We start from the raw sequence: 10,730 nt of genomic DNA, 5'->3' as shown, positions 1-10,730 counted from the left end.
CTAAAGGATTAAAATTAATTAAGTGAGGGCCATGCATTTTGAGATTTTATTTGGCACGACGCACCTTAAATGACTCAGAAAAGATTTGCTAATTGTATACAACCCTTGGGGTAAATGTGTTACACCTTTAATTTTCGATAAGGATCAAATTACCCATATTGTATATTCACTGTCAACTTCCACAAAACAAAAAAAGAAAAATTGAATTCCAAACAGGATAGTCAGGGCAACGGGAATTATAACAAAGGAGAAGAACTTCATTTATACACCTCTAACATACATCAAAAATATCATGCCTTCAGTATACAATTATATATAAAAGAGTTCTCAATCTTGAAAAGGGTCACTCTAAATCAAAATTATTAAAAAAAATTAATAGCAACAACCTACATTTAATTCTTATAAAATTAGACAGAATCAAAGCAAACAACTTCTTTCTTATTAAGTATCAAAGAAACCATCTTTTCAATTCCCGTGTATCAAATTTCCATCCTTGAACTGTTTCTTGATATCTAATTAAAGATTTCACAACATACTCACACAAGCTAACATATACTCCAAGAAATACAAACCCACATCCAATTGTTTTCATTTTACCACAATACAAAATCACAAAAAAAAACACAAATAAATAAATAACCTGGAATCTCGAAGCAAGCAAAACTCAGCAGAGACAAGAGTTATCCCATTGACGATTGACAAAACCACTCGTTGTTTACAAGCTTATTCATGAAAGGGATCTTTTCACGAATATGTAGAGACCATTCTAATTTTGTGGCAAAGAGCTTTGGAATTTCGCCAAAAATCAGAAGAATGGAGAGAGAGCGTGGTTGTTGACTTGCTATTTGAGAGGGAATCGATCAGAAGGAGGTGGGGCGTTGGTTGGTTTAAGGTGAAGACCATGGAATTTATGCTCTTCTTCTGTGAAGAAGAAGAAAATCGACAAGGGGGAGGGGAGTTCTTTTTTTTTCTCCAAGCGGCCGATCTATCCCTGTATTTTAGAGTGTCCTTTATTTAGGGATTAGGTACTATTATATAGGAGTAGGGATTAGGTTAGGAGTATGGGCCTAGGAATTATGGGCTACGACTAAAAAAATGGACTACAAGATTTATAAAGACGGGATAAACCAACCTAAAACTAATTCCTCCTTCTAAAATTATGTACAATTATAATATAAAAATATAAAACTAATTTTAATTAATTGAAATAAACTATAAAACATGAAACTATTTTTTGTGTTTTCAAGATTATATAAAAATAAAGATAAGGTACTATTTTTGTATATTTTCATTTAAATTTACGAAAGATATGTAAACTAAAATATTTTTTGTAAGTTTCATTTTCTTGTGATAAAATAAGGTAAAAGAGTAAAAATGAGTCGAAATAGCTATACTAGGCCTAAATTAAATATTTATATGCTAAAATTTTAAAAAAAATCTTGGGGAGGGTCAAAAATCACATATCTACAACTGCCCCTCTTTGACTGGAAACGCGAAGAGTTTTCAGACAAAGAACGACTAGACAGGTTTTTTGATCCGACCCTTATTTGGAGAGACTAAAACTAAGAGGAAAAGGGAATGTGACCGAGCCCTAGTATCTGAGCTGCCTACATATCCTTGGCTATAAAGGAATCAGGCCACATGTAGTTCAGAAGTGAGTGAGATGATAGAGTATGCCGAGGCGGAGAGCCGATTGAGGTGCCATCGAGGTTCCGGTCCATGGTCCCGTTATTACAGCAAAATCAAAATTAAAAAGACTAACTAAGCCCATCAGCTACGAGTTACAAGATTCCTATCTATGAGTCTTCTGACACTTGATCTTAAGTCTTGGTTGGTTCTTCATGCGGACTTTGATCTGAATCTTGATGCTTGTTAGCCGCAGGTGTTGGTTCAATCTTCTTCAACTTTTCAAACCAAGATGGGACATGCAGAGCTTGTGGCCTCAGCCTTGTCTTGAGCAGCCCACATCTTTCATCAACTTCTGCATTTGGATTAACTTATTGCCTTTCTCTCTTTTTTTCTTTGTTGTGACTAACTTCTATTGATCACCTCGGACTATTGACTCGCATTCTTGCCACGAGCTTCTTTTGTTGCTGACATGAATTGCATTTTGAATTGAATTATCTTATTTTCAAGGCGGGCACCTGATTGCTGAACTTGAACCATCTTCTCTTGTTACTTGACACTGTATTCCCTTGCACCTTGAACCATTTTCCCTTGAAACTTGAATTGTCTTCCTTCGAAACTGTTTTCCCTTGAAACTTGAGTTGTCTTCCTTCGAAACTTGAACCGTTTTCCCTTGTTCTCCAGGTGGGCGCCTGATTGCTAAAACTTTTTGTGTTCCCTTATTTTCCATGTGGGTGCCTGCAATCAAAACCAACAAAATAAATGAAATTTTCTGCTCCATTTTGCACTAGGAAGATTTGTGAGTTGTTAGCAATAGTGTAAACTACTTATACTATTGATGCAATGATGAGAGCAAACTAAAAAATAGACTAGGAAAACTATAAACTAAGCTTGACTAAAGTAAAAACTGACCCTATTCTCCAGGCGGGGCCCCCTGATTTCAAGAAAACCAAACATTGATAACTTAAGAAAACTAAAAATTGACCCATTTTTTTCAAATCCAGACTTCCTCTTTTTTCAAAATATCCTAGGAGAAAATTCGTCAGACTAGGTTTTCTATCTTAGGAGAAAGATTCATCAGACTAAGACGTTAATCCTAGGAGAAAATTCATCAGACTAGGCCTTTTTCTCTTCTTTTTTTTGGGTATCTTAGGAGAAAGATTCATCCGACTAAGACGTTTATCCTAGGAGAAAATTCATCAGACTAGGTTTTCTATCTTAGGAGAAAGATTCATCATACTAAGATTTCTATCCTAGGAGAAAGTTCATCAGACTAGGTTTTCTATCTTAGGAGAAAAATTCATCAGACTAAGATTTTGATCCTAAGAGAAGGTTCATCAGACTAGGTCTTCTATCTTAGGAGAAAAATTCGTCAGACTAAGATTTTAATCCTAGGAGAAAATTCATCAGACTAGGTCCTCTATCTTAGGAGAAAAATTCATCAGACTAAGATTGTGATCCTAGGAGAAAGTTCATCAGACTAGGTTTTCTATCTTAGGAGAAAAATTCATCAGACTAAGATTTATCCTAGGAGAAAATTCATCAGACTAGGTTTTCTATCTTAGGAGAAAAATTCATCAGACTAAGATTTTTATTAGGAGGAAAATCCATCAGACTAGGACTTTTTAACCTAGGAGGAAAAATATAAAGATCGATGGCAAGATTTTATGCACAATAGCAAGACAAATAAAGGCAAAGATTTGAGAAACTTCCCTTTGTTGTCTCTTCTCTTCTTCTTTTTTCCTTTTTTTTTTGTTTTTGTTTTCTTTTCTTTTCTTTTTTTATTTTTCTGAACCACTTTCCTTGCACTGCTTTGTTCCTGTATCACACAAAGAAAATTGGTCCGTTTTGAAAATGGTGGTCGGTTTGTGGCCTTGAGTCTTCGGGCAGCTTGGCTTCTGCTCAATCAGCTTGAGTCGGCTTCAGGAGACTTTTGCTCTGCATCAACCCTAATTGCTTCACACCCAGTACCATTTGTATTTGCGGCTCGATCTGTCTTATCTCAACTGGAGATCTTTTCTTAGACGACCCTTTTTGATATCTTGAATACTTCCTGCTTTTGAGCAATTTGTCTGTAGAGAGAATCACAAGTTATCATCTTGTGCCAAATAGGCTGACAAGAGTCTTTTTGGGGAAGCCTTTGCATGAATCCTCAAAGTATATTGACAGTAACTACTGAGTATGCTGGCCAAATTCACTTTGTGCAACTGAAAAGCTGGTAGCAGGTTTTGAAATCTTTTCTTGCTTGTTTTGACAAGGACTAACTCAGAGTGGAGGACACAATGATGCAAAAACAAGTATTAACAAGAAATGCCCCATGTCGGAAGGACAGAAGGAAGAGTTTTTTTTCTTCTTTTTTTTATATAACTAGCCTTAATGATCATGACATGCATTTTGGACTCAATGGCCTGATTTATCAAACTAATCCAATCTTCCCTTTTACCATTCTTATGACCTTTGTGGTCGGACCTATCCGTGCCAATTCTTTGCATCAGCTTCATGACTCACTTTCGACTAGTGGTGCCCCAAGGGGTTTTCATCTACAAGTCTCTGTCATTTATTTATCTCTGCTTACCGTCGCCTTACAGTGTCCGTGAAGGTTTTCACTAGTAAGACTCTCTCATTTTCCTTATTTTTCTTTTTCTTTTACTTTCTTGTGCGAGCAACTTGATAGTGTTCTATGTCGCGTGACAGTCGTTTCTCATTACATGCTTCTCTTGGCATTCTTGAAGACATATTGGGAGGTCTTTATTTGGACGGTTTTGGATAGGGTTGGACAGAAAGGTCGGCATGAAGGCTCAAAGTAAACTCAAAATGAGGGGTTGTGGACTTACAACTCTTGGAATCGACTCTTTCAAAAGTGAAATAAAATCTCTGCCCCAGTTTTAGATGCTGGGGATTTTTGGATTTTTCTTTTTTTTTTCTTTTTTTTTTGCTGGACCGAACCGTAAGGCTGCCTACGTATCCTTTTTTAAAGGAATCAGGTCTAACGTAGTTCAAACATCTGACCTAACTAATTTTTTTTATTTTTCTTTTTGTTTCTCTTTTCCTTTTTTTTCTTTTTTTTCTTTTTCTTTTTTTTTGTTTGCCCCAGCTTCTATCTTCTGGGCATGGAACTTTGACAAATCTTTTCTTCCTTTTTTTTGAACTTTCTAAGAATTGCCTCAGTTTGTACTCTTGGGACCTGGATTTTTTCTTCTTTTTTTTCATTTTTTCTCTTCTTTTTTTTTGACTCTTGACTCTAAACTTGATTCCAAAAGAGGGTAGTCAAAGAAAATAACACAGGCTCAAAAGGGGTAGCGAAGGATATAAAGTGTTTGGCTAGCAGAAAAAGGGCCTCCCAACCTCAAGAACGTCAAACATGTGATCTTTTCGCGATCACAACATTGACGAACATGTGTGTCTTCTTGGCGTGTCGTGGTCATAAGACATTTTTTTCATCCCTTAGTGACAAACTTTCCAACAAACATCAATTGATTAAACATCCTCAAGCCTTATCTTCAAAATGATTTGAAGGTGAATTTTACTCGACCTTAGTTCCAAAGTATTCCAACTCTCTATTCATCCCCAAAAGTATTTTTTTTTAGTTATCGAATTCCAGATTAAATAAGTTCCTAAGATCTGAGCAATATTTCCGCATGTATGTCATGTCATTAAAACTAGCGGGAAAAGAACTAGGCATGGAATGACACAAAAGGACAAACTATATTTCATTGAGTAAACAACAAGACAAACAACCTAAAATCCGAGTTACAACCCTAAATAACCCAGCTAATGAAAATAGCAACAGAACAGAAAGACAAGACTCACACAAACAAAATGGAGGGATAGAAGGATTTGACTCAATAAAATAAATAAAATCTGGATCACAACTCTGAAATAACCCAGATAATAGAAAAAACATCAAAACAAGCTACCAAGATTCCTTCCTAGTGAGAAGGGAATGAATTTTCAATTGCTCGGTTTGATACTTAGCCACAAATTTGCTCATCAGAATTAGCAGAGCCTTCTCCAATTTCAAAATCATTAACTTCAATTAGCAAATTCCCGGGAGGATTCTCATACTCCCTGTCACCACGCATCATCCCCACAAAGTGTGCATCATCATGTGCAGGTAAAGGATTCTGTGCGATATTCTGGGTGTCACTGTCTTGGATCACAATCAGGTTTTCCTGGATCATCCTTTCTATTTCTCTTTTCAAATCCCGACAACTTTCAACATTGTGCCACTGGGCATTGGAATGGTATTCACACCTTTTAGATGGGTCAAATCTCCTTGCACGTGGGTCCACACGATTTGGAGGAATAGGTGCAATCATGTCATAATGCTTTAACTTCTCAAATAAGCTTGCATAGGACTCTCCTATTGGTGTAAAATTATCTTTCAACCTTTGTTCCCCTTTATACCTCTGGCTTGGATGTGGGTTATAGGGCACCTAAAAATTTTGTGGAGGCTGTTGGAGATTTCGTGATGCTCGTGCTCGCCTTCTAGGGTGTTTTGGTGGCTGGACAACATACTGAGGTGGAGCGACAGAGTATTGAGGGTTCTGAGGTGGATAATACTGCTCAGGGGAGTCATGGAAAACTTGAGGAAGCTGCTCATACCTTCGAGATGTTCTCATGGGACCTCTTCTCGACCCCGATGTCATCATGATTTCTTCAACCTTCTCATTTGTGTTGCTAAAATTATCAGATTCAACCCGGACAGCCTGAGTTGCGGCTTTAAAAACTGCTTGACTTATAATTTTACCTGTCTTAAGACCATTCTCTACCATTTCTCCCATTTTGATTCCTTCCAAGAAGGATTTGCCAACTACGGACATCATGTTTTGAAAGTAATCTTGCTCTTGCACTTGAAGGAAGACAGTTATTAGCTCGTGGTCATCCATGGGTGGCTTAACTCGAGCTGCTTGCTCTCTCCATTTAATGGCATATTCCCTGAAACTTTCACTTGGTTTCTTCTTCAGGTTTGAAAGGGAAATGCGGTCTGGGGCAATGTCGATGTTGTATTGGAATTGTTTGACAAAGGCTTGTGCCATGTCATCCCAGACATATTAGCGAGACGTGTCTTGATCCATAAACCATTCGGAGGCTACTCCCGTAAGGCTTTCCCCAAAATAAGCCATCAACAATTCTTCATTTCTTCCCACACCTCTCAGTTGATTGCAATACCTTTTCAGGTGGGCTATGGGATCTCCATGTCCATCATACTTTTCAAATTTGGGAGTCTTGAAACCAGGTGGCAAGTGGATATCGGGGAACATGCATAGATCTTTGAAGGCAACACTCTTTTGACCTGCCAACCCTTGCATGTTTTTCAACTGTTGTTCTAAGCTTTTCACTCTTTGGGTCATTTCTTCCTGTACCATCTTTCGGGCAGGCTTCTCAATGTTTGCAGGAAGATCAAACGAGTACGAGTGGTACTCAGGAGAGTGGTACTGCTCTTGCTGTGTAGCAAATTGTGACTCTTGACGAGGTTGTCCTTGACCACTGGCCCATGCTTGACACATTTCGGTCATTTGCTGTTTCAGTATTCTATTTTTCTCAACCATAGCAGACTCTTGTTGAACCCTCTGACCCTGAGTCTTTTGAGCACTTGTAACAGCTTCGATGTCAGTTATCATTTTCTTTGGATCTTGTATTTCCAGCTTACCACAAACCGACCACCTCAACTTTCTTCACAATTCAAAACAAAACATGTCAGAATTGACTCAGTCGGTCCTTATTATTATCAACATTTTTTCACTTTTGTTTTTCTTCTTTTTATTCATTTTTTTCAATGGTTGATCGAACCTGATATGGGTTGCCTACGTATCATGTGGGAACATGAATCAGATCTTGCGTAGTTCGGGAAGATCATGAATAAAGTAAATAAACTAACTTTTTTTTTGAATTTTTTATTTTATTTTTTTCGAAAGAAAGACTTATAAAGAAGAAAGGGAACATTTTTGGATTTTGATTTTTCTTCAGCATTTTTGCAAAGAAAGACTTCTAAAGAAGAAAGATCTTTTTTTAAAATATTTTTTTCTGAAATTTCGAAAGAAAAACTTCTAAAGAAGAAAGAAAATATTTTTGGAATTTTATTTTGAATTTATGAAAGAAATGCTTCTAAAAAAAATAAATACTTTTGAATTTTGAATTTTCTTTTCAAATTTTTTGTATAATATTTTTAAAAAAAAAACAGTTAGAGTCTAAAGAAAGGCTTTGTAAAGAAGCAAGTAATGGAAAATATTTTTGGATATTTTTGAAAATTGGGGTCTCAAAACAAAGACTTTTTTAGAGAGGAAGTAAAGGAAAATATTTTTGGATTTTTTGAAAATTATGGGCCGGAACCGATGAGATTTGCCTACGTGTCTCACATCCGGTGAGAATCAAACCCGCGTAGTTCGCCCGTTTTGACGGAATAGGAATTGACTTATTTTGAAATGACTTTTCTGTTTTTTTTTTTCGAAACTTCGGCAGAGTTTCAGGACAATTCAAATACCTACTTCTCACTTTCGCTTTTTTTTTTCTTTTTTCTCTTTTTTGATTTTCTTCTTTTTCTCTCTTTTTTTTAATTTTCTTTCCCTATTCTAGAAGCCAGTCAACATGCAAGTCAAAACAGACAGATACGCAAGTAGCACGTAAGATGCATTAGGATGGTTTTTTTAATTTGGGTACACATGTCCTAGACGGACACAACCCCTGTGTTGGGTCCCCAAAGTCAAACGCACGTGATGCAAGCAAGCGTTCCTACTAGGGATCCGGCATGAGGCTGTGTTATACTAGGTTTAAAAACCTGGGTTTATTTGTTCTAGACCTGGCTTACCCGAGCGGACAGCTCGAGCCGAGGGAGGGCAGCGTACCGAGAATACAGAAGCTTCACCAGCTTTGCAACTTGTCCGAACCGCATTCTAAAATTGGGATATGACTCTGACAGAAAAGAAGTCACACGAAATGCACACTTCCCAGATGATTTAGAAGACTCAGGGAGAAGAGGTTTCGTAACAGTTTTATACACAATCAACCAATATTAAAGCGGTAAAAGTAGCATTTAGCACATTAGGCTCAACATGTAAAAATCATATAAAAACAAGTCAACTATAACAGTTATTCTAAGCTCAAATTCTTGAACCCTGAACTAGAGATTCTGGGTTCGGTCCCCAGCAGAGTCGCCAGAGCTGTCACACCTCCTTTTTACCTACACCCCCAAAGAGGGTGTATAAGGGAGTTTTTTCCAACTTAAAGTAACAACCGAAATGGGATAATTTTTATTAAAAACTCAGAGTCGACACTTGGGATAATTTATGGTGTCCCAAGTCACCGGTTCAAATCCCGAATCGAGGAAAAGATTGACTCTGTATTACAGTCCGCGAACCAGAAATCCGAGTAAGGAATTCTGTTAACCCGAGAGAAGGTGTTAGGCATTCCCGAGTTTCGTGGTTCTAGCACGGTCGTCAACTGTTATAAATGGCCTATTATCTAATTTTAAAACACTTTTAAACCCATGTGCATTTTTAACTTTTGAAAACCGCTTTTACTCAATTTTTAAAGAGGATTGAACGTAGTTTAAAATACGTCTTTGGATCGCGCCATACGAAATGCACCCGCAATCCTAAACATAATTTATTCAACGTCTTAAAATTTGATTTGGGTCACATGAAATGCACACCCGAGTTTAGGAAAGTAATTTTATAGCGCGCCTAAAGCAACTACGCACTTTCAAGTTTGCGAGGGCCATGAAAAATTCAACTAAATGGCACACCTCAATTTCTAAAGGATTAAAATTAATTAAGTGAGGGCCATGCATTTTGAGATTTTATTTGGCACGACGCACCTTAAATGACTCAGAAAAGATTTGCTAATTGTATACAACCCTTGGGGTAAATGTGTTACACCTTTAATTTTCGATAAGGATCAAATTACCCATATTGTATATTCACTGTCAACTTCCACAAAACAAAAAAAGAAAAATTGAATTCCAAACAGGATAGTCAGGGCAACGGGAATTATAACAAAGGAGAAGAACTTCATTTATACACCTCTAACATACATCAAAAATATCATATCTTCAGTATACAATTATATATAAAAGAGTTCTCAATCTTGAAAAGGGTCCCTCTAAATCAAAATTATTAATAAAAAAAACAATAGCAACAACCTACATTTAATTCTTATAAAATTAGACAGAATCAAAGCAAACAACTTCTTTCTTATTAAGTATCAAAGAAACCATCTTTTCAATTCCCATGTATCAAATTTCCATCCTTGAACTGTTTCTTGATATCTAATTAAATATTTCACAACATACTCACACAAGCTAACATATACTCCAAGAAATACAAACCCACATCCAATTTTTTTCATTTTACCACAATACAAAATCACAAAAAAAAAACACAAATAAATAAATAACCTGGAATCTCGAAGCAAGCAAAACTCAGCAGAGACAAGAGTTATCCCATTGACGATTGACAAAACCACTCGTTGTTTACGAGCTTATTCATGAAAGGGATCTTTTCACGAATATGTCGAGACCATTCTGATTTTGTGGCAAAGAGCTTTGGAATTTCTCCAAAAATCAGAAGAAGGGAGAGAGAGTGTGGTTGCTGACTTGCTGTTTGAGAGGGAATCGATCAGAAAGAGGTGGGGCGTTGGTTGGTTTAAGGTGAAGACCATGGAATTTATGCTCTTCTTCTCTGAAGAAGAAGAAAATCGACAGGGGGGAGGGGAGTTCTTTTTTTTTTGCTCCAAACGGTCGATCTATCCCTGTATTTTAGAGTGTCCTCTATTTAGGGATTATGTACTATTATATAGGGGTAGGGATTAGGTTAGGGGTATGGGCCTAGGAATTATGGGCTAGGGAATTGGGCCAACGACTAAAAAAATGGACTACAAGATTTATAAAGACGGGATAAACCAACCTAAAACTAATTCCTCCTTCTAAAATTATGTACAATTATAATATAAAAATATAAAACTAATTTTAATTAATTGAACTAAACTATAAAATATGAAACTATTTTTTGTGTTTTCAAGATTATATAAAAATAAAGATAAGGTACTATTTTTGTATATTTTCATTTAAATTTACGAAAGATACGTAAACAAAAATATTTTTTGTA

At 36.4% G+C, this 10,730-nt stretch overlaps 1 long non-coding RNA gene across 1 annotated transcript; it reads right to left on the bottom strand.

Moving 5' to 3' along the window:
- Positions 1 to 256: 256 nt before the first annotated feature.
- LOC142181227 (uncharacterized) lies at positions 257 to 10,510 on the bottom strand. The gene is made up of 2 exons (XR_012709753.1): positions 10,022 to 10,510; positions 257 to 2,364 (listed from the first exon to the last, which is right to left on the bottom strand). It is a non-coding gene; the product is annotated as an uncharacterized LOC142181227 (long non-coding RNA).
- Between the last annotated feature and the right edge of the window lie 220 nt (positions 10,511 to 10,730).

Source organism: Nicotiana tabacum, chromosome 5 (genome assembly GCF_000715075.1).
Source record: "Nicotiana tabacum cultivar K326 chromosome 5, ASM71507v2, whole genome shotgun sequence".
Lineage (NCBI taxonomy): Eukaryota > Viridiplantae > Streptophyta > Magnoliopsida > Solanales > Solanaceae > Nicotiana > Nicotiana tabacum.
This window is presented reverse-complemented; position numbering and strand designations above follow the sequence as displayed.